At 41.2% G+C, this 25070-nt stretch overlaps 1 protein-coding gene and 1 pseudogene across 2 annotated transcripts in view; one reads left to right on the top strand and one right to left on the bottom strand.

Annotated features, from left to right (window-relative positions):
• The window catches only part of FAT3 (FAT atypical cadherin 3), a 672146-nt gene that overhangs the window by 192457 nt on the left and 454619 nt on the right, over window positions 1-25070 (top strand). The gene's annotated exons all lie outside the window — the stretch shown is intronic.
• Window positions 1-25070, bottom strand: part of LOC125078540 (AP-3 complex subunit sigma-1-like) — a 150599-nt pseudogene that overhangs the window by 24811 nt on the left and 100718 nt on the right.

The raw sequence follows: 25070 nt of genomic DNA, 5'->3' as shown, positions 1-25070 counted from the left end.
TGTGTTCTCTTTGATGACTCCAGGGGACATTTTTTCCTTGCTTCCAACTAGCTTCTGGTGTTTTGTGCATGTAGATGCATCACTCCAGTTCATGGCGTTCTTCTCCCTCTCATCTTCTAATCATCTCTCTGTGCTGACCTGTCCCTGTGTCAGATTTCCCTTTTTTTAAATCAAGACACTGGTCATAGTAGATTAAGCCTTGTCTTAATAACCTCATTTTAACTTGAATACCTCTGTAATGGCATTAAATCCAAGATGGTCACATTCTGAGGTACTCAATGGGGGATACCCCCAATTTGCCCCCGTACCATTTTGGGGGATCACAATTCAATTCACAACAAAAACTCACCTTTAAATAATACCTCAATATCTATCCCATCCTCTCATTAAAAAAATATTGATTGTGTCTCACTAAATTGATTTCATATCAGTTTGAAAATACTATTTAGGATAAAAGTTCTGAATTTGAACCATATCTTCTTGGATTTTCAGTTTTCTCTTTTTAAAAATGGAGGTTATAATCCCTACTTTCCAGGCTTGTAGTGAGAATTAAGAGGAAAATATGAAAAGGTTCTTGGTAAATTAAATATAGTAAAAACAAAGAAAAGGTGATGGGAAATTGCAACCAGTACCTTTTAAGATTAAAAGCATGTGTTCAGTGAAACTGTGTAGAATTTCTAAAAATTATTTTTAGTCAGGGATGGGGTAGAGGGAAAGGGAGAGAGAATCCTAAGCAGGCCCCATGCCCAGCATGGAGCCTAACATGGGGCTCCATCTCACAACCCTGAGATCATGACCTGAGTTGAAATCAAGAGTTGGACACTTAACGATTGATCCACCCAGGCACCCCTGCATAGAATTCTTTATATTTAAATGAAATGAACAAAAGTCTTGAAAAAATATATATTACTAAAATTGACTCAAGAAGAAATAGAAATCCTGATAGAAAAAGATTTCAAGCTGTAGTTCTGACTTGTGGAAGTTGTTACTCCCAACCTTACAACAGCAACAAAAAACCTGGGAGAAACTGGAAAAATTGATATTCTTGAGATTTGGTTACCTGACACAGGTGCCATAACTGGGAGGCAGTTGTTTTTTTATTTTTATATTTATTTATTTATTAGTTTTCTTTTTTTTTCCATTTTATTTTATTTCTTTTCAGTGTTCCAGCATTCATTGTTTATGCACCACACCCAGTGCTCCATGCAATACCTGCCCTCCATAATACCCACCACCAGGCTCATCCAACCCCCAACCCCATCCCCTTCAAAACCTTCAGTTTATTTCTCAGAGTTCACAGTCTCTCATCTTTGTCTCCCCTCCAATTTCCCCCATCTCGCTTCTCTGCTCCATCTCCCAATGTCCTCCATGTTATTCCTTATGCTCTACAAGTAAGTAAAACCATATGATACTTGACTCTCTCTGCTTGACTTATTTCACTCAGCATAATTTCTTCCAGTCTTGTCCATGTTGATACAAAAGTTGGGTATTCATCCTTTTTGATGGAGGCATAATACTCCATTGTATATATGGACCATATTTTCTTTATCCATTTGTCTGTTGAAAGGCATTTGGTTCTTTCCACAGTTTGGTGACTGTGGCCATTGCTGCTATGACCATTGGGGTACAGATGGCCCTTCTTTTCACTACATCAGTATCTTCAGGGGAAATACCCAGTAGTGCAATTGCAGGGTTGTAGGGTAGCTCTATTTTTAATTTCTTAAGGAATCCCCACACTGTTTTCCAAAGTGGCTGCACTGACTTGCATTCCCACCAACAGTCTCAAAGGGTTCCCTTTTGGAGAGGCAGTTTTTAATTGGAAGTTTGACAAATTGCAGGAGACTGAATGCAGATAAGTGGGAGATTGAAAACCTCCTGTGGCTATGGTCTAAGTGGGTCACTACACATTCACAAGCTTTATGCTGGAATCCCATCAGGGAGAGGATCCAAGAAAACTCCACTCATGGTCCTGGTCATGAAACCTTCTCAGATTCTTCTCCCTAACAAAGGCCTCATCTCTAAGGGGAAGAACTTCTCCAGAGGGCAATTCTGAAACCTTATTCCAGCTGAGGAAATATAATTCAACCCCACTGAAGCTGCCTCCAGCCTTCCTGTCTTACCTAAGGGGAAAATCAATAAATAGAAACACTGGTCAACAGGAGAGAGAGTTTCAAGGAAATATACTCGGAATAATATAGCCAGGAAAGGTTACCCTTTTCTGGGGGCAGGATAGAAATAAATCTCTGTTCCTAGAGAGGCATAAAACACTTCTGGAAGTCATACCCTGAGACAGAGACCACTAAGACTAGGACTTAAATAGAAGATTTGAGAACATCCTATTCCCCACACCATCCCACCACTCTAGCAAGCCTCTAGTAATAATAACAGTGGAGTGCAGTTTAAAAAATGCACAGCACAGACTGTCTCTGAGAAGCAGAAAATGAAAGGAAGCCCCAAAGCCAAGAGGGGAGGAACAAAGAAGACCACTGTAGGAATTTGAAGCCTCAGGAACCAATAGCCACAACAAGCATTGAACGCAGCTCATCTTCTAGCCAGGTTAATACAAATTCTCACTAAAGGTATCTGTTTACTTCAGTACATATTATGCTATACAATGTGTCTGGCTTTCAATAAAAAATCACAAGGCATGCTGAAAGGCACAAAAATAAAACCACACACACACACACACACACACACACACACACACACAGTTTGAAGAGATAGAGCATCAGAAGCAGACCCAGATATGACACAGATTCTTCAAAGATCAGAGAATTTAAAATAATTATGGCAAATATGTTAAAGGTTCTGATGAAAAAATAGGCAACATGCAAGCTCGTTTGTGTAATATAAGCAGAGAAGTGGAAACTCTAAGGAATAATCAAAAGGAAATGACAGGAATAAAACAAGCAGTAACAGAAATAAAAATTGCTTTTGATAGACTCAGATATATGAGACATAGCCAAGGAAAAGGAATCACTGAATCTGAAAATAAGTCAATGAAACTTCTAAAACTGAAATGTAAAGAGAAAAAAAATTGGGGGAAAAAAAAAAAGAATGTCCAAAGACTGTGGGACAATGTAAAAGATGTAACATATCTTTTAAGAGAAGAAGAAAGAACAGGACAGAAGTATCTGAATAATAATGTTTGAGAAAGTTCAAAAATTAATGACAGATACAAAACCACAGACCCAGGAAACTCAGAGAATACTAAGCAGGATAAATACCAAATTAAAACCAAACCAACCAATCAGCCAAGTAAACAAAATAGCAAAAACTTGAACCTACACACATCATAGTTAAACTGCAGGCAACCAGAGACAGTGAGCAAAAATCTTGAAGCAGGTTATGGTGGGGGAAACATCAGAAAGTAGAATCAGAAGACAAACTCTTCTGGTCTCTTCCTACCTCCAACCTCGCCTCCTTCATTAACAAGTTATTAGACCCATGTTTTACATGCAAGTTGACCTGACTTTCAAGATGTACATAAATCATGTTTTATGTACTTTTGCAGGAAATGAACAAAGGGGGAGGGAAGTGAAGGAAAGTATACAATTTGCCTTTGTTTTTTTTTTCCCAGGCAGAGAGAGAGTAAGAGTGTGCATGCTGCAGGCAGGGAGGGGCAGAGGAAGGAGGAGAGAGAGAATCTTGAAGTAGACTCCCTGCTGAGTGCAGAGTCCAATACAGGGCTCCATACCAGGACCCTGAGATCATGTCTTGAGCTGAAGTCAAGAGTTGGATGCTTAACTGACTGAGCCACCCATGTGCCTCCACAATTTTTTTATAAGGCTAACCTTTTTACAAATACTGGATGAACACAGGATAAGAAAACTATAGGCAGTTCCCACTTAAAAATATAAATGTGAAAATCCTAAACAAAATACAAGTGACTGAATCCAACAGCATAATCGGAAACATAACAAAACAAAACAAAACAGTATGTCCAAGCAGGATTTCTCCTAGCAGATAGTTCAACATTAAGAAATATGTCAGTTAGGGGCATGGGTTGCTCAATGGGTTGGGCCTCTGCCATCAGCTTAGGTCGTGATCCCAGGGTCCTGGGATCCGGCCCGCATCGGGCTCTCTGCTTGGCGGAGAGTCTGCTTCCCCCTCTCTCTCTGCCTGCTGCTCTGCCTACTTGTGATCTCTCTGTCTGTCAAATAAATAAAAATCTTAAAAAAAAAAAAAGGAAAGAAATATGTTAATTAAAAAGACTAACAGATTAAAGAAAAGAGCATCATGCCTTTCCATGATCCTCTTGTTAGGTAGTTTGCTCAGTCATAAAGCTATCAATTGTTAGTAGTGCCGTTTTTAGCTGCTTCCTCTAGAGCCTGAGCTCTTACCCACTACTCTCCCTCTGAAGAGAGACAAGGAAAGGTGAGGATGGGAGACAAAGCAGTAATGGCAACAAGAGGAAAAAGACTATGGTCATTGAGCAAGATGTCTCATTACATTGATCTTCTTCTGATGACTTTGTTTCTTCTTTTTATTTTACGAAGTCTCTAAATTTCCACCCTCAGTGTCTTCTTAAATTATTCCATTCCTTGGTTCCTCACTGATGAACTGGGTTTCCCTGAGCCAGTCTTACACCCACTTCTTCCATAAAAAGAAGGCTTGTCCTTTGGGACACAGAGATGGCGCCCAGACAAAGCAAGTTAAATACAAAACATTGCAACATGTGATTATAATATGGACATTATAGACCGTAAGTACAGTAGGAGTTTAGAGATGAAAGTGGGGAATATGATCTAGGAAGATCGAATAAAGGAGTAAGATTTGAACTAGACCTTAAAATTTAGTGTTTCCATTTGCAGAGATAGAGTTGATTTATAAGGGTGTGCTATGTTAGGGCCACAACATTGTTCAAAGCCTGGAGGTGGGACTTTGTAGGTCCTGCTCAGTCTGCTCCAGGTGGAGAGAAAAGTTTATTGAGCAGTTGTGGAAAATAAGTTTGTTATGGATTTTATACTATAAAGAAAAATGAGTAAAAGTATGAAAAAATTCACCTGTGAAATTAGTCATTACTGCCTTCATTCAACAACTATGGATCATCTCTTCTATGCCATCCCTGTGCTCCCACCCAGAGTACAAGTATTAAAAGGACATGGTTCCTGCTTTTAAGGAGCTTCGCAACTCGAAATACTGGTATCTCTAATAAAATACACTGTGACAGGGGCTGTACCAGTAGAATGTATGGCCAGGGATGGGAGGCCCAGAAGAGAAGGAGTGATTCATTCTCACAGGCCAGAGGAAGAATAACAAAAAGCTGAGAGAATGTAATCCCACGTAAACTATGCTGGATAACTCAGAGTAGATGATCTTTGTTAAATCCTCAGCACTATTTCTCACTGAGGCTCGGTGGGTGCTGGGGGTCTTCCATCTGTGTTTGGTCAAAGCCTGACCCCATTGTGTGTGGGTCATGGCATCAGAATCCAATAAGGCAGGTACATGAAGCTGGCTGACTCGCAGTTGTTCCCACACATCTCTTATTTATTGCCCCTTTCTGTGTGTTTCTTCATGGCCATTTCTCTCCAAGCAGAGCTTTCCTGTTTGACAGACAGGTGTAGGTGTGTCTTTTGTTTTTATCATGGTAGGAGCCTTCCTGATGCCTTCCCATGATGCTCTAGAGAAGCAAGGGGTGCACTTGGGACCATTGTTGGCACAGTACCTGCTATAATGTGAAATACACTGTGGCCAGCCTCTCTCAAGATCTTATCCAACCAAAGAGGTCTATGACTTGGCAAGCACTTGCTATATAACATGAGGTCATCAAATATTCTTTTGATTGGTATCTGAGAATAGTATCAGAATAAGGCTCCCATTGATACATTAAGATCCACCCATCAGTTGGAAAACTTTTAGACAAGTGTGTGTTGGAGGGGTGGAGAAAGTAGGGAATAGGAGTGGCTAGCTCCTTAGGTAATTTGCAGAGATTTAAAATTTGCTCTGACCAGTGGCAATTTGTTCTTTTTTGCTTGAGACTTTTCCAGTTTCCTAGTTAAACATAGGAACATTTTGAAAGTTTGAGTATTTCAAGAAATAGTCTTGAAATTTGAAATACTCCTTGTTATTGTAAAAGCTAAAAAAAGAAAGGTTCGTTCCCTTGGTTTCATGGGTACCTGTTGCTTGATTTATATAGTGCTGCTTACAGATCCTTCCTAGTCTTTGCCATGAGCTCCATTTTTGGTTTTGAATCTGGCAGAAGTGGAATCTTAAAAGGATTCTCTTACCACTTGAGCCCTACATCCTATGACCATAGAATGACTTCGTCTTCATATTTCTATGGAGACTGTCTTGTTCCTTGAGAAAGAAACCGTTTTGGGAGTTAGGAGTCTAGAAAACTGGAGCTAGTTTATTCCTGGTTTCCTTGTGTTACCCTAGTCCCTGATAAAAGCATATTTTAGTAGCACTTTATACACTTCCTTTCTAATTGTATTTTTAGCACCTAAGGGGTCCTTAAAAATTCCTTTGTAACTAATGGTTCCCTCTCAAATAAGGACCCCGGTGCCTCTGCCATTAGAGTAAGCAAGGGAACAGCATCTCATTTCCCCAAACATAATCTGATTTCCTTGCTTCATGAATGTAATTAATTTGCTGGCCTGAAAACTGTACAGGCTGCTGTAGACTTCCAGAATTGTTTCCAAAGGGAAAGATAACTTACGTGGAGTGCTTCCAAGCATGTGCTCCCTGTGAACCTGGCCTGGAGGAACACTTTGACTTCAGCCCCTTTCCAGGAACCAGAAAGAGCACATCATAGTAGATCCCTCTTGTGGGGGTTCCAGGTGCTTCTAGAATCTAAGTGACTGTGATATCAAATGGGGATTATATAGATGGGGCCATATAGGCACAGTGGACTTCTGTAGGCTTGTGCCTTTTACCTGGGCACCCTGCAGAGCCTGGAGAGGCCTCTGTGTCTTTATCACATTGTTAGATGACCTTTTAAAGTTTCTTTGAGTATCTTAGAAGGATTGGCTTTTAGAGACAAGCAGAGAAAAGGGGCTATGGAAAGCTAAAGTTTTTGAAGTTGACAGTTATTCTGGCTGCCAGAGACCAGTCTCATGGGTATTGTCTCTTGCAGGCTTAAACCAAGTGATTTTATTTGATAGAAAAATTGTTTAGGAGGTGCCTAGGCGGCTCAGTAGGTTAAATGTCTGCCTTTGGCTCAGGTCATGATCCCAGGGTACTGGGATCGAGCCCCGAGTCGGGGGTCCCTGCTCTGTGGGGAGTCTACCTCTCCCTCTCCCTCCACTGTTCCCCTGCTTGTTCTCCCTCTCTCTCTCTGTCAAATAAATAAAATCTTTATAAAAATTATTTAGGAGATATTGCAAGAGAGGAGGAGAGGCAGATTGTGTGTTTCAGAGAGAAAGATGATGGAGATTGGTTAGCAACACGTGAGGGATATTTTTTGAGAAAATGTGTTCATTCATTCTCCACTGCTGTTGGAACAAATATCAAGCTCAGGTGTTATGCCCGGAGATGGGGATTCAGGGACGAGAAGAAATCATCCTCACACGTCATTACCTCATATGTCTCCAAAACACCTAGAACTCTATATAGCACATAGTAGGAACTCAATAAATATTTATTGAGGGAAAGTGTGAATTCATATTAAGAATAAATTTCCCTGATGTCAGCAATGTGTTATCTTTTAAGGTTTCTGTGCTTGTATCTTAGCTTTCGTTCCTGTGTTTGGTGTCACTGGCCTGCATAGTCCTAGGTTGATTTGAGAGGAAATGCCCGTGATTAGAGACATATAACAAATCAGGACTGATCAGATTGAAATCTAATGTAGGCACCTAATTTAATGAGGAGAGAAAAATTACCCAAACAAGAGCATGTGTAATTATGCTAAATTTCATGACTTCAGGGTCATAAATGGATTTTTCTTGATGTTCATCTGACATGAATTAATTCGTGTTGTTGCTGACTGTTAAGCAGCAGCTTGTAGGGTCCTTTATAATAAGAGGACATTAATTCCTGTTAAATGATGATGAGCCTCCTGCAGAATCATACATTTTATTCATATGGATGCAGCTAATAAGGAGACAATGAAAGACCAGGAAGATCAGAAGGAGGCCGTTGCTGCAGACATCGAGGGGGAACGAACCTTTTGAACCCATGAGGCAAGGGGGTGGGGAAGAGCTTCCGAATGGTCATCTTAGTCAGCGTGGGCTGCCCTGCGGAAACGTCACAGACTGTGGGGCTTAAACAACAGACGTTTATCTTCTCCCAGTTCTCAAGCCTGCAAAGTCAAGATGAGGGTTTCAGCAGGATTGAGTTTCTGGTGAAAGCTCCCTTCCTGGCTTAGAGATTGTCACTTAGTCCTCATGTGACCTTTCTTCTAAGCACAGGGAGAGATGGAGACAGAGAACTCCAGCATCTCATTTGACACCAGGACCGTTAGATCAGGGCCCCACCCTGATGATCTCATTTAATCTTAATTACCTCCTTAGAGGCTCTGTCTCCAAATACAGTCACACTGGCGGTTAGGACTTCAGCTAAGGGATCTGAGGGACCCAGTTTACTCCACAGCAGTGGGATAGCTTTGAACTGTAGTTTTTGTCTGAGTAGCTGTTTGGACTCTGGCCAGTTGCATAGGCTCCTGGAGTCTTAGTTCCCCTAACTACAAATACCACGAGAGTAATAATCACAGCCTGCGTTGGGAGATGACAGTGAGTTCAGTGAGTGTATGGAAGACTTGGCCCAGGGCCCATAGTGACCACTCACCAAGCGCCAGCCCTCTGCCTTCTCCCTTACCCTGCTATGCCCACTCTCATTTTGTCCTTTGGGAAGGCTGGGTTCCAGATTTGCAAGCACATTTTGAGGTTGAGGTCCCTCTCAGTGATTTGTGGATCATAGTCCAAGAGAGCAGAAAACTGTTCAGAAGCATGGATCCAATATGGAACGTGTGGCTATCCGAGTAAGCGGTGATGTTGAGAAAATGAGAGGCTTAGCAAGCGCATTAACTCCAGTGGAAATTATGGAATCGTGATGCTGCGGAAGGCATTTTTAATGATTTGAGTAAATGAGAGAGTGACCTTAATTCCATTCTATAAAATTATGGGATTAGGCGAAGGGCTCTCTTTGATGAGAAAATGAAATGGAATAATTTTCAGCAGAATTCCATTTTAAAATTATGCTCATCTTTAAATATTTTTCTTTAATAATCCTGTCAACTGTTAATGAATTAAACATTATGTATAGAAGTGTTGTTTTTATTTCCTGCACTGCAAATAAGTCTCACAAGAAAAGATTCTGCATCTTCTCTGGGCTTTTTTCTTGTGGTATTTCAAATTAAATTCCTCCGACCAAGTGTTAAATATAATTCTTATTCATGATTTGAGCGTGGATGTTAGTAAATGTCACTACAGTGTATTTGCTTTCTTTATTAACCTGAATTAACAAGGTTTTCACATATATATACTATATATATATATAGTATATATATGTATTTAATTTCTTTATTAACCTGAATTAACAAGGTTTTCACATATATATAGTATATACATCACTACTGTCTAAACCCTGGTACTTTCAAAGAGATAAGCCTATTTTTCTCCTTTTCTTAGTGCTGAAGAAAAGGATTTCATCCTGTGTTTTCCCAGCTGCCTTCTAATACCTTTGTAGTTTTTCATTAAATGTGCTTTTTTGTGCCCCGTGTTTTAAGCCCTCTCCTGAGCTACTAGCAGTCGTCCACTAGCTCATCTGTGGCTTTCCTCGGCTCAGCAGACACACCTTCCTTGATTCATTCAGCCCGTGGAGTAGTTGTCCGTTGGTGCTATTTAGTGTGTCAGGAGGGAGAAAAGTAAGCTCTGCTTTAAAAGGCTGTCAAATTATTATCATTTTTTTTCAGTCCCAGTCCTTGTATTTGGTATTCAAAAGAAACCCTTGATTTTAGGGCATTGAGTACAAAATTAGATCAGTTCCGTCAGATAATGACCATATTTCACAGTTACGAGCCGGTGTGATTACTGGGTAGTGCTTACGGTTTAGAGTTCACTCCTTGTGGTAGTTTCTAGGTGAAGTGTCCTCGTAGTTTTTATTTTCTTTTGTGTTTCACCAGCCTCAGACTGCGTTTTATACTGGCGGTTGGGGTAACAGATCTTTAATTTTCCTGAATAGGGTGTAGTGGAATGGACATAATCTTTCTGACTGCTGAATCACGCTGGAGTGTTGGTTTATCTACTCATTGGTAAGAAGAAGTAACAAAGAGCGTGCATTGTTTGCTTCTCAGAAAAGGAAAAAAAATGGCACAGAGTAAACAAGGGTGAAGAAGTAGGGAATCATAATTTTTAAAAGGTCCACTCTTTAGATTTCTTTTTCTTGAGGATTTTTTTTTACATTATGACCGTACCTGCTCTGTGGAAAGTGGTCAGCAATTTCTTTTTTTTTAAGACTCAGATTTATGCTGGTATGCGATTTCACAAATCCAGAAGTCCTTTGTACTGTTGACGGACCTGGTTTTCTCACCTTCATGGAAGTTCCATTATCTGGCCTTTTATTTTTTATTTATTTTATTTATTTTTTATTATGTTCAGTTAGCCACTGTGGAGTACATCATTAGTTCTTGATGTAGTGTTCAGTGATTCATTAGTTGTGTGTAACACCCAGGGCTCATCACACACATGCCCTCCTTAGTACCCATCACCCAGTTACTCCCTCCCCTGCCCTCCCCTCTGAAACCCTCATTATCTGGCCTTTTAAAAGTTTGCCACACTTGAATTTTTTTTTTTTAAATGGGGTGTGTGTGTGTGTGTGTGTGTGTGTGTGTGTGTATGTGAATAATCCCTCTGGGACTAGTTTGGGGGGAGAATGGAGCTCTCACCGTCCTTTGGAGGCATCTGAGAGATGACAATGTCCCAGAGCCGGGCATACAACCCACCATTTATCTTTGTTGAGTTGCCTTGAGTTAACCTGAAGCCAAGAGACATTCCCCCATTTTTCTTTTTCATTAGGGGTCCTTGTTTTTGCTATTGTGTATATAGTCTTGTGTCATTTTTTTTTCACTTTTAGTTCTTAGCCAATAAGTAAGCTTGGTAGCTGATGGGAAGAAGGCGTGAGTTCTACTGAATAATTTTCTGGATCAGTTTCTGGCCCAGACTTCAGCTGCACCCACCGTGATTTCAGACATGCCAGCTCCTTTATTTGCTCATTGACCTTGCTGGCCTCCCTGCCAGAATCAGGCAAAATAAACAATAAATAAAAAAATATGGCTCTTTTCCTGCCATTTTCTTGGAATATAGTCTTGGTGATGTAAGCCAAAACTCTATTCTAATGAAGAAAAATAAACCTTATGGGAAGGAAATTTTCATACATCACACTAAATTTTTTTTCCCTTAATTTTAAATGGTAGGTACTGTTGGTGTATGTGACAGTTTCATGTGCATTGATCAGCAGCAGGTCTTAGAGCTGTGGAGTGGCTTAGGCAAGGAAACAGGATAAAGAAATACGTGAGAAATGATAAATGCCGGGCAAATGTGTGGGCAAGTTGGAGTGACCCAATTTTAAGGGAATGTAGTCTTTCTTAAGCCCTGTGTGTTCCTGGCATTGTGCTAGGCACCATAGAGGCATCAGGGTTGAATCAGACCAAAGTCTACTAGGAAAGTACATAAAATTTTGTAGTATAGGAAGAGTAACAAAAGCCCTGAGAAGTACAGATGCATTTTTACAAGAATTAGAGAAGTAGTAGGGAGCGATGGTGTCTTGGTCTTTGCTTCTGAAAATGTGTCTGCAGACATGCTGCTTACTGGAAATGCAATTTCACGGGTCCCTTAGGAATCTCTTCTGGGCTGGGGCCCAGGAATCTGTATTTTGATAAGTCCCTTCAGGTGATACTGATGCCCACTGAAATTTGAGAAGCATTCGTTCTGTTCAGCATAGAAAGAGAGAATAAAGGGGTTCTTGGGGGAGGTGGCATTAAACTGGGCAAGAGGAGCCGAAGCGAAGTTTGCACAGTCCCTTAAGCTGCCTCCACGTTTAGTGCCTCCAACTCTTAGAATGAAATATTTACTTTCTATTTAATCTCGATTCGTCATGCTTTTCCACAATGCTATTTCCTCTCTTTTCATTCTCAGTGGAATACTGAATCATGGTGATCATATTTTGTAGGATAACCTTTGCTGTGTATCAAAGAAACTATTAAGTTCCCCACTGTCTTTTCTTCCTCAGGCTAATTAATCCTTATTTTTTCAGCCTCTTCTCTTACCTTCCAATGCTTTCAACATTTTCCTTGCTCTTGTCTGGGCTTTCCCCAATTTTCTGTAGTTCTCTAAAGTTACAAAGACCCAAACTATCCTGGTGCTGGGTTGAGGTCTTTGCCTCTCTCTTCAGGCAGAATAAATGGATCTTATCCTCTACATGTTCTTTCCTTTAAGAGAATTTACCTAGAGAAGTAGCAGAGTGTAGGGTAGTATGTTGAATCTATTGTGCTTGGACTCATGGGGGACTGGGGATTGTTCACATGGTATTCTTAGATTCATATAGGTACCAGCCATTGTCTGAAGACTCTGTAACTATAATGATTTCCACATAAATGCATTGCTTTTTGTTTCTTAATATACTTAGCTGTAATAGGGACTAAAATTCAAAATCTGTTGTTTTTATCTTCTTGTGTTTTCTTAACACAGTAAGAGTCCACATGCCCCATGGGAATCTATGCAATTTTTTATGTCAACAAAGGAGCCCTTTTGTTTTGAAAACGCGTTTGTTGGGGCAATAGGCCAGTCGGTGAGCAAGATGGCTTGTCCTCATCTGTACAAGAAGGGAAAAAAGGATCTGTCTTTCATGGTATGAATCGTAATGGTAAAGTGGTTACTGTATATATAAGACCATAGTAGGTGTTCAGCAAATGGTAGTTATTATTATTTGTGTGTATTGACTTTTGTCTCATATGTACCTTTTCACCTACCATGATTCATTGTTCAGCTCAGCTCACCCCAGAGTATGTAGATAGTAACTACAAAATGGGGCCACATTTTTCTCCAGTTTCATATCTGTATTCTCATCACCTTCTTGTGTTTAGGTTTCTGTGTGTAGTGGGATGGAGGAAGGGTTCCTTTCTGAGAGTTTCCTCAGTCTGAGTTGGCCTTCCCCATGCTGTATCTTGCCATAAGAGGCCCCTTCATACTCCCCTGGATGTCTAGAATTTGCTGTTTTCCCTCTTGAACTAAAAGCAGTAAAAGAAATAGTGCAGGGTGAGTTGGCCAAACAGCAAAAATTGAAAGTTTAAGATAGTTTTTTGTATAATTATTGGACTTGTTGCCAAGAACATTATTTCTATATATGTTGACAGCCAGTAGAGGGAAATTTCTGACCTAGGAGTCTTAAATGTGTTGAAGACTAAATAAATGTTTTTAGTAGACTGAGGCGAAAGTATGGCTGGTTATAAAGGAGATGCCATTTTCTTGGTCCAGTCTCTCTGTCACTGTGGGATCTGTTTGTCTGCTGGTAATGTCGGCATCCACTGTCTTTTCAGCTGTCATTGTGGAAACAGATGACACCATACCTGCCTTATCTGTCTACCTTGCATTTTGTGTGAGAAGGTCTGAGAATGTCCTTGCATGCATGCTTTGATGAGTGACTGCTTAGTTAGTGATGCTCACTTCTTAAAATTCTTTGTTCTGCATGCCAGAATATTGTTGCCTATCTCTGTCATTTCTCTTAGTCTTCTACTCTTAGGCTTTGCATTTGTTTACAACAAAATTTGCTGGTTTAAAAACAGGCTGGGAAAGCTTCTCATTCCCCATGCCTCAATTCATGAGCAGGGAAATAAGACCTCTTAGGAAACAAAGACTGCCCTGGAAACTAGTGAACAAGAGAGACTCCTTGGGTTTGGGGATCTAGCCAATACAGGATATTTGAAGTTGATTAGAGAGGTGGACTTTCTAGGGGTGCCTGTGTGGCTCAGTCAGTTAAGGGTCTGACTCTTGCTTTCAGCTCAGGTCATGATCTCAGGGTCATGAGCTCCTGAATTGGGCTTTGGGCTCTGAGCTCAGTGTGGAGTCTGTTTGTCCCTCTTCCTCTGCTCTTTCCAGGCACACACACGCTCTCTTTCAAATGAATAAATGAATGAATGAATGAATGAATGAATGAATAAATAAATTCCTTTAAAAAAAAAAAAAGGAAAGGAATTTTAGGCCTTGTAGATGGTTTCCCTTTTGTCAAGCTCTGGCACTAGGGACTTTCCACTGCAAAATAAAATGTAGTTCCTTTCATAGAATCTTATTTTAGCTTTAGCTTGTATTTTCTAATTTTGCCTTTTTAAACCATTACATCAGTTTTGTATTTCTCTGCTACCTTTTGGCTTATGAGAACTACAACACATGGGCTTAGATAATTTTATTTTTTGGAAACATGCTTGACAAAGCTGCATATAATAAAAGCACAATTTTCTCAGCAGGAGAATAAAACACACCCTCTCACAACTGGGCTTTAAACATATCCAAACAATATACTTACTTAGATAAATTTGGCTTGCATTTTAATATTTTTGCAGTGAAATATTTGCTTCAGAACGTTCCCAATTGAAAAATACAAAACTTTCTTTTCCTGATGTGCTGCGGGGAAACGAGATTCTCCTGCCAATTTCAGCATGAATAACTGTGGTGCCTGTTTAACTTGTTCCCTTTGTGAGTTACAAGCCTAGAATAATTCTGCCATGTCACAATTTAGAATGTGCTCTCATTTGATCTAATTTATTAAGCAATGAGTGCTGGTGGCATTCCATGGAATGATCAGCCTCTCAGTTTGTTACACGCCTTGGGATGGTTGTGTGTTCTTGGCATGTCCGCAGCACACTGGGTATAGCGTCAGAATCCTTGGAGTGTGAGCAGATGCCCCAGGCCATTAGTTAATCTATCCTCTTGCTTCACCAGATGAACAGAATTGCATTTTTTTTATCTCATGTTGGCCACAGTTTCAGGTGAGCCAAGTCTCGCTCTCTAGGCCATATTCTACCTCCGTGCTTCAAATATCAATGGCCATGGTTTAGGAAGTGGCTGTTGTAGTTGAAAACAGGAACACCTCCATTGTCAGAAATGAACAAAGTTGTCATCAGGCATCAGTCCACGTGCCAGGAGATGGCTCAGAGCATTGGATGTCTAGTTGTAACTTTGGGGGTTCCCCTGGTACTACTGGCTTCTGCAAGGTCCAGACTGGCCCCTGAAATGTGCTTTGTGATAGCCTCTACTACTCAGAAGGTGAGAAAGAATGTGGAAAACCATATGGGTAAATGTATTCATCTTCTAGTATTCAGTTATTGTATTGTTTTGAACCTTGTTCCTTAAAATTCAGAGCAAACCATCTCACTCACACAGGATTCCTTAAAACCTTATTTTTTAAGCTTTCCATGTTAACATTAATGATAATTAATTTATATGACATTCAAATTAGTGTTTCTTATATACTTTTCTCTAATTGGGAAAGTGGATATGCTGTGTTCTCTTAAGGATATATAATAAGAGCAAAGTCACCTGCATCAGATTATTTCTAAATTTTGTTAGTGCTTTTTTTTAAAAGATTTTATTTATTTACTTGAGAGGAGGAGAGAGAGAGAGAGCACAAGCAAAAAGAGGGGCAGAGAGAGAAGAAGCAGACTCCCCCGAGCAGGGAGCCTGATGTGAGGCTCAATGTGGGTCTTGATCCCAGGACTCCAGGATCATGGCCTGAGCCAAAGGCAGACGCTTAAGTGACTGAGCTACCCAGGCACCCCATAAACTTTTATAGTGCTTTATCCACTACACAACACTGCCTTGGCTTGAGATGAAAACAGTTCACAAAAAAAGCTGTCCCATGTCCCTAGAAAACTGTTTACATTTTAGCAACCCACCCAGAAATTTTGCCTGATGGATGAGATTTTAGTGGAGCAAGAGGTCACCTGTAAGATGCCCTTGTTTATTAGGACCCAGTACAGAGGGCAAACACCCAGAAAACAATAACTCTCTTGCAGATTCCTCCAATGTCCTTCACAGGTGCAGATCTGTCCACATCCTGCTGAGAAAGATTGATGTGGCTGAGCTTCTGTTGGAGCAGAGGATGGTACCAGGACAGATGCTGGAGGTTAGGCAGTGTCCTGGGGAACTTGTCCAAGGCAGCTTGGATGTGTGCCTTGGAAAATACCAGCCATGCAGAACAATCTTGGGGCTGGTGTAAAGGAATGGAGGATAAAAAGGATATTGAGGCAATTGTTTGATTCCGTAGGTTGAGAAATGACCTTCTAGTCATCATTGCTTTGGTATGACCTGCTGTTTTGACAGTTCTTAAGAATCCATTATGATTTTGTTGTAGTTGCTGAGTTCCTCCTTTAAAAATGCTAACCTATGGGGTGCCTGGGTGGCTCAGTGGGTTAAGCCGCTGCCTTCGGCTCAGGTCATGATCTCAGAGTCCTGGGATCGAGTCCCGCATCGGGCTCTCTGCTCAGCAGGGAGCCTGCTTCCTCCTGTCTCTCTGCCTGCCTCTCTGCCTGCTTGTGATCTCTCTCTGTCAAATAAATAAATAAAATTTAAAAAAAAAATGCTAACCTATTATGAAAGTTATTTCTAGATCACAGCTGTGGGGAAGAGTTCACTGTCCTGTGATAACAGGGTTGTGTTTCTCACTAGGTAAGTAAACCCATTCTAGGGATTCTATTTTTGAATTGCATGCTCTCAAATTCATCATAAAAATATTTATATATTTTGTACCTCTTCGGTACTTTGCTGATTCCGGGGGTACCAAAATGTGAAAAAATGGACTCTATTCTCCTAGAGTGGACCATGAAGTAAGAAGAGACATGTAGGTAAGCCAACAATATACTCCCTATAGTAAAATAATACAATGCAACAAAATACAAAAATGTGGTCAGTGAGGGTAGCCTCAGAAATGTATAAGGCGTGCTCGCTTCGGCAGCACATATACTAGAAATGTATAAGGCAACAATCAACGTAAAAGAGATCATGGTTAACTTTCCTGAGGGAATGTGTGACCCAGGGACGTCTTTGGAGAGAAAGTAGTATCTGAGGTGATTTGACAGGTGGATAGGAATTCACCAGAAGGGAAAGAGATACTTAGAGGAGAACTGGCTGGTTGGACCCAAAGGTGAGCAAAGTTATGTGGACGGGGTTATCATGTAGCTCAGTCTTATATCACTTTTTTACTTTTAAAGAAATTATTTATTTATTTATTTGTTTGCTTGTTTGTTTGAGAGAGAGAGAGAACAAGTGATGGGGGAGGGGCAGAGGGAGAAAGAGAATCTCAAGCCAAATCCCAGCTGAGCATGGAGCTCCACATGGGGCTTGATCCCAGGGCTCTAAGATCATGACCTGAGCTGAAATCCAGTCGGCCGCTCCAGACGGCCGCTTAACCAACTGAGCCTCCCCCAGGCCCCTTGAATTAATTGTGATCGAAAATTGACCAAAAGAGTATTTTAAAATAAAATTAAAAAAAAAACCCAACTAAAGTAATAGAATGATTTTAGTTATAATGGTGTACAACTCCAGCTCCCTGCTGACCTTTAAGAGATGGCTGTCCTTAAAGTTAGGAAGAACCTTTTTTCTTTTTCTTTTTTTTTTTTTTTTTTTTAATAGAGAGGATATAATAGGTTTAGCAGGTACACGGTGAATAGTGTTTGTATGGGTGGCTGGGGGATTCTGAAGTGGAAAGTGTGGCTTCCTTTCAGTCAGTCCCTAACTGAGGTCATAGTCTTAAGCATGTCACCTGCCTCTTGACCAAAATACTTTATAGTATCTAAATTTTTTTCCGAATCTGATTTCATCATCTATCAAGACACCTCTTAATAAATTCTGACATACAAAAGAGAATAATTCATGTGTCTAGAAAATACCCTCCTACTGGATAACCAAGGCATTATTCCATATCACTTAGTAAATCCATCACTTAGCAAGCATATGTAATTGTCATCTCCTAGCCCAAGGAAGGAGATTTCACTAGGCTAGAGGAGACAATGATTTAAAAAATAATATTTAGTAATAGTTACAGTGATAACAACAGACTTGGGTGAAAGTGTTCCATAACCTGCGCCTCCATCAGAAAGGGAAAACAAACCTTTCCATCCTAATACCACCAGCCATCCCTTAGCCTCTGTGCCTCGCTGTAGTCCTCATAGTCGCTGTCCCCATGCGGTTCTGCATACCAAGTCATCAGAAGGCCAGGAGATCTTTGGCAAAAACACAACTTAGAGTAATTCAGCCTCCCTGTGCCTGAAGGTTCTCCAGGACCCATCTGACGTGCTCATTGACCTTGTGCCCTGGGGAGCTCTCCAGCCAAGAGTGCTCACCCCTGTCTGTGGATAACAGATGTGGAATATACTTTGCTTAGGGAATTTGGTTGGATTCTTTTTTGAATCAAATTTCTGTTTCAAAAAGCCGGTAGTTTTTGTTGTTTTGTTTTGGCTTTTTTTGTTGTTGTTGTTTTAAATTGACCTAACTGTGCTGGGAATTGCGTTCGTGGTACAGACGCCTGACAGACACAGAGCCGCTGCCCTCAGGATGCTCTCAGTCTTTGCAAAACAAAGATGTACCTATTGTAGTTTTTAGGACATCACTGGGCCTGGAGAGAAAAATGATTTTATAATATCTAGGCCTATTGGCCAAACATCAATCTAGTTTTTAAAAAATTACAAAGCTAAGGTGTTTTCAGAGAAGACTTTGGCCTTTTTTTTCTTTTTTTAAGATTTTATTTATTTATTTGACAGAGAGAGAGAGACAGCAAGAGCAGGAACATAAGCAGAGGGAGTGGGAGAGGGAAAGCAAGCTTCCCGCCAAGCAAGGGGCCTGATGCAGGGCCCGATCCTAGGACCCTGAGATCATGACCTGAGCTGAAGACGGATGCCAGAAGACCTAGGCAACCAGGTGCCCAGAGACTTTGGTTTTTCTCACGAGACTCCTGGCATATTCGTTGAATGAAACTAAGCTCTCTGGTGCAGACTTCTTGTTCCCCTACCTCCAATTAATATTCTATCTTAAATTATTAGCATTCTCCATGGAAACTCCTTGGGAAACCAGAACCATTTTTGTGAACTCTGCGTTTTATTTTCCTTATGTAAGGATTCTAATTATAAAACAGCTTTCGTGAGAACTTCACTTTTTAAATGCTTTTAAATTTTCTTATGTTTCTTGGTGGTGAGCTCAGGTGTTATTTTCATCTCTGTGTAGCATTCTTCAAAGTTTAAGGGTCTTTCACATTTCTAAATAGAACTGGCTTCCAGGGAAACTTTGTAATAAGTTGTAGGTGAAGGGCACTTATATTAACCTACAAAGGTCCAGGAAATTCATGAGGCCCCAGTTTTTGTTAATCCCATTAAAGGGGTGCCTGAAGACGAGAGTTTGGGGCTGAAAAACACTGAAGATCTCTATGAAGATTAATTATAAGATATAAAGCAGAGATAGGAGGAGTGTGTTGTATTTCTTTTAGACCTCAAATTTCTGTCATTCTTAGGTGGCCCGGGATAGTGCTTACCTTCGTGTTTGGATTAGCAAACAAATGGAAGAATTTTGAATTTCCGTGTTCAGCCTTTTCAATAAGTGGATTTGTAATTGGTGTTACATTGTAGATTCGTTCATCTCCAGCTGTGTACCTGTCACTAAATCCAGGGCCCCCGATCAGTCTTAAGGGAGGTAAGTGACAGTCTGAAACTTAGAGAGTCACTTGTAGTGGCTCTCTTTAATTGTTTGAAAGACTTCACGCCATCCCTGCAGCTAAACGACAGAATCACATGTTGGCTTAAGGGATACTTGCCTCTTAAGAGTCTTTAAGGAAGAGGGAAACTTGGTTTACAAGAAAGATCATTCCCTTACTGGTGTCTTGGGCAGGAGAAACCCTGAGAAACATGGAAAGTTCATTTAGATTTTAAGTCCATTCTGATTTAAGTCCATTCTGAGTTGATTGGGGTGGACGAAGTCCAATACATGGTTGGCCGCTCATTCTGGAAAGTTTTAATGGGACCCAGCTTTTGCCATATAAGAGTAGACGTGAGTAGTTCCACAGAAATTATGTGAATCACAAAACCTAAAATACTTATTACTTGACTTTTGACAAAGAGTTTGCCAAATCCTGTCTTAGAGCATCGCTACTGCTCACTCTTTATTAGGATGATTTAGCTGATAATTTTAACCTGTAAAGAGAAGGGGTCTTGTCCATAAGTCCATATTATGTTTGCTGCTTTCTCAAAAGGCATTGGAACTTTTTTGACCATTCCAAAAGGATGCTGTGTGAGAAAAGCCTGAACCAAGACTGCACGTGTGTGTAGCTATGCCCAGTCTGAGTTCAGAGACACATCATAGAGCCCCTGTTGTTGTCGCTCACCCAGTTTCATATCAAGTAGGATTTCGTGTCCAAGTTCTGGTCCTGGAGGATTCAGCACTTCCAGAAGACATGGCTAGAATAAGCTCTTATCAGTCTCTCCGCTCTTCGATGGGGTATGGGGGTAGAGAGAACTATAACTAAATCCTTACTAATAATTTAAACTCTACAAATTCCAGGACTTTGGCGGCTTGATTCAGTAAATCTTTCCTGTCTTTCGTTTTTTTAAACAAGGAAAAAATACACAAACAGATTAAAGTGCACTTACAAACCCAGCTGGCTTGTTTCTATGCTCCCAAAGGAGCACTTGATTTCCAATTACACTATTTTTCCTTTTTATCAAATTGCTAAGAAACAGTAACTCAATTGATTTAAATGATTTCTATCACACATAGCCTTTAAGACAAGTAATCGGTTTTATTGTGCTCAGTCATAACGATGGTATTTTACTTCTATGAATTGCATTTTCAGCAGTGCTCATAAAATACCCAGTTTGACTTCATTTATTAACTTTCTCATTTTCCATTAACCGATGTTTTCCTGTCTCAGATCATTTTCCTGCCTGTTGTTATTGCATAACTCAATAGAAATATGCCTTTCAAAAGAACAAACAAAATATTCTTCGAGGTTTGAATAAGCTGATTTTATTTGAGAACATCTCGAAGAATATTTCTTCAGTTTTTGTTTGTCAAAGTTCACTTCTTAGGTTGTAACATGAGTATCATTTTGAATTTAATTATATTCATTTTCATGGCTGGCTCTTTAATAATCTCTTATTGGTGAGAGCCTAGCCATTTAAAAAAACATTTTATTTTCTATATTTTAGATAGGAAGATATGATTCAGTTTGCATTCACTTAGCTCTTGTTGTCTACAAGATTAGTTAGAAAAAACATGTCTGGTCCTATATTAATAAGTTTCAATTTGATGCATAATTCTCCGGTAAGCCCCTTCCAGTCTGTTGCTAGAGCCGTCTTAGCCTGAGTAAGGCATCTGCATCATTTTGTTAGCTTCCTCCTGTTTTATTGGCAAGTGACCATGTGTATGATAATTGAGCAATTGTGTGCTTACATGGGTTTATGGAATTTGCATCCGCAACTTTGGGAGATCTGGGATTTTTGTCTCTAAACAGACTTGAGGAAGCTTTCTGAAGCGCCATCTTTTGGTTAAAAATAGATTTTGCATTTTATTGAGTGACAGTCTACTTCAAAACACTCAAGATGTATTTCCCTTTTCTCTTGGCCATCCCTTGTGTTTTTGTGTTTTTGCAGCTGAGGCTTTCATTTGTTGGGGGATGGGGATGAGGGAGCCACAGTATTCCCTGAGCCCCAGGGCAGAGGCCCATGCCTCACGGGAGCTTCCCACTTCCCTTTTCCAATAGTTGACATTTTGTCCTTCCTGTTCGACACATCAAGGTCCTGAGTTAAGAGGGTGAATCGACCCTTGTCTGAGTCACCCCGCAAGTGTGACAGGTCAACATTTTGAAGGCGGATCTACCAGAAACCCAAGGCCCCGAGCTGTTCCTGTGCTCCACGCCCCCATGTAGCAAACCGTTACATTATGGTTTTTGGGGGGCGCTCTGGTCACATTTGATCGTGCCATCAGGAGAGCCAACTACTTTGCTGTCATAGTCTCTTCTCACAGCCATATTTCCTCCTTGTTTGAGTACCAGCCCATGCATTGCTGAGCTGTCTGTGCTGTCTCCTGCTCCTCCCCCTCACCATGCCCAGTCCTACTCCTGCCCTCTGTTTCTGACTGACCTTCCTGCACTTCCTCAATAAGAACAACTTCGTGTGTTTTTGGAGAGAGAGAGAGTGAGGAGGGGATGAGGGAGAGGGATTCAGGTGTGGGTCTCGATCCCAGGACCCTGAGATCATGACCTGAGCCAAAATCAAGAGTCGGAGGCTCAACCCCCTGAGCCACCCAGGTGCCCCTCAGTAAGAACAACTTTTTTTTTTTTTAAAGATTTTATTTATTTATTTGACAGAGAGAGATCACAAGTAGATGGAGAGGCAGGCAGAGAGAGAGAGAGGGAAGCAGGCTTCCTGCTGAGCAGAGAGCCCGATGCGGGACTCGATCCCAGGACCCTGAGATCATGACCTGAGCCGAAGGCAGCGTCCTAACCCACTGAGCCACCCAGGTGCCCCTCAGTAAGAACAACTTTTGATAGGAAAGTGCTTGTATCAAACTTGGGCCCCTTGGACTCGAGCCAAATCCCATCTTGAAGCTGTGGGATCTGTCCAGTCCCTGGCAGCCTCTGGAAAGCCCTGTGAAGGGAATGGGGTTTGAGTGGGGCTTTGAAGAGGAGAACTTTAACAGGACACCTAGGGGTAGAGGGGGGAAAGGGCTGGCCAGAGGCTGTAGGCAGGAGTGGAGGAAGGGCATGTGGATGAGCATTGGGCACAGTAGGGTGAGGAGTGAGAGGAAGGAGACGGCTGAAAAGGAGGCTGACACTGGGCTCTATGGAACCTGCAATACAAACGTGAGACCTAGATTTTATTCTGTCTGCAGCCGAGAGCTGCAGGGACCTAGTGGCAGTGCCTTGCCTGTGCCTGGACGTTATGGGTCTTCTTGCCAGGAAAGTAAGTGGGACTGGAGGAGAGTAAAGCCAGAGACAGCACAACCCAATGGGATGCTGGTGTGGCTCATTCTCCCACTTCTGCATGTGTAGGAGTCCTTGGAAACTGGAGATACACTATGGGAAAACACTCTAGAATCATATTCCTATAGGACGTCTTTACGTTTACTACTGGTTCATTGACATTTAGGAGAAATACCACCAAAGACTGTATGGAATGCAGAGTAAATCTCTGATTCACATGCCTTTCCCTTTCCTCTCCCTCTCGCCAGTGTGTCCTGAGACAGGAATGAACACTGCAGGCCCGTCAGCCCCAAATTCCCCTAAGTCAGTGCTTTCCAAACTGAATTTTGCTCCCATCCATGGATCACTCAATAAAACTAGTGGGTTGCAGAGAGCATCAGAAAGGACACATTATAAAATATAAAACAGCCCATGATATTGCATGCATTAAAGTCAGTTTTATTTTGTGACATAAGGAATGTTTCTGTGTGTCTCCCCAGAAGATTGAAAAACAGCACTGTAAGTGAAAGGAGCTTATGACTTTGGAATACCATACATCTGTGTTTAACTCCACATGTAAAGTGATCATGTAATTTATCATTCCAACCAGGATGCATTTCAGAGGGAAAGAGGTGGTTCTTTTTTTTTTTTTTAATTTTTTTTTATTTTTTTTTTAAGATTTTATTTATTTATTTGACAGAGAGAAATCACAAGTAAGCAGAGAGGCAGGCAGAGAGAGAGGAGGAAGCAGGCTCCCTGCTGAGCAGTAAGCCCGATGTGGGGCTCGAACCCAGGACCTGGGATCATGACCTGAGCCGAAGGCAGCGGCTTAACCCACTGAGCCACCCAGGCGCCCCGAGGTGGTTCTTAATTACAGGAAACAACAGGTGGTAAACCAGGACTGCTTCAAGCTACTAAGAAACAGTCTCACTCTTCCTGTATTAACCAGGGCTCTCTACCAAAACAGAACCTGAGATATCTATGTCTATGTCTCTGTCTGTGTCGATATATACTATTCCCACTGAGTGAGAGAGAAAGAGATATTCATTTTTAAAGAATTTATTCATTTATTTTTGGCGGGGGAGGAAGGGGCAGAAGGAGAGAATCTCAAGCAGACGTCCCGGTGAGTGTGGAGCCTGATTCAGGTCTCGGACTCACAACCCTGAGATCGTGGTCTAAGCCAAAACCAAGAGTCAGATGCCTGCCTCGCCAACTGAGCCACCCAGGCACCCCAAAGAGATACTCGTTTTAAGGAATTGGCTCTCATGAATGTAGGACTGGCAGGCCTGAAATCCATAAAGCAGGCCAGCAACAGGCTGGAAATTCAGGGTAGGAGTTGATGCTGTTGTCTTGAATCCATTTTCTGCTGCGGGGCAGCAGGCTGGAAACTCCGGCAGGGCTTCTCTTTCACCGACTTGAATAAAATTCCTCCTTGGAGCAACCTCAGCTTTGCTGATAAGGCCTTCAATGGACTGAATGAGGTCCACACACATACAGAGGGTAATCTCCTTTACTCAAAGTTTATTGATTTAACTGCTTATCACATATTAAAAAAATACCTTCACAAGCAACATTGAGACTGGTGTTTGACCAGACAACTGCCCACTGTAACTTAGCCAAATTCTCATATGAAGTTACCCATCACCCACTTAAGGAGGACAGCAGGTGGGGATGAGCCCAGTTCCAGAACTTTCTGTAGTGTCCAGAGACTATGCTGAGGCTGAAAACTTTGTCAGGACTTGTGTTGTGCTGTTGACTCTCATTCCTAGTTATTAGCAATGAGCTTGATTGGTATCATCCTCGTGACCTTGTGGCTTCTTAAAACAACTAAAAAAAAGTTTTACATCTCACTTTGTGAATTTAGATAGCTTTTTAACTAGATATGAGTTATATGTCAATGTATTTAGAGCTGTTTAAGTGTTTTATGAAATACTTTATGAAATGTTTGGAGAAGAATGTTCCTGATTGGCTTGTCCACCAGGGACACAGTTTATCCTACAGAAATTGCCACAAGAATACTTAATGTTTTTAAGATTTTATTCATTTATTTGAGAGAGAGAGAGAGAGAGAGAATGAGAGAACATGAACAGGGGGAGGGGCAGAGGGAGAAGCAGACTCCCCTCTGAGCAGGGAGTCAGACGTGGGACTCAATCCCAGGACCCTGAGATCATGACCTGGGTGGAAGGCAGCTGCTT

Source organism: Lutra lutra, chromosome 10, assembly GCF_902655055.1.
Source record: "Lutra lutra chromosome 10, mLutLut1.2, whole genome shotgun sequence".
In the NCBI taxonomy this organism is placed as follows: domain Eukaryota; kingdom Metazoa; phylum Chordata; class Mammalia; order Carnivora; family Mustelidae; genus Lutra; species Lutra lutra.
The sequence above is the reverse complement of the archived record's forward strand: the minus strand, read 5'-3'. Positions and strand labels throughout refer to the sequence as shown.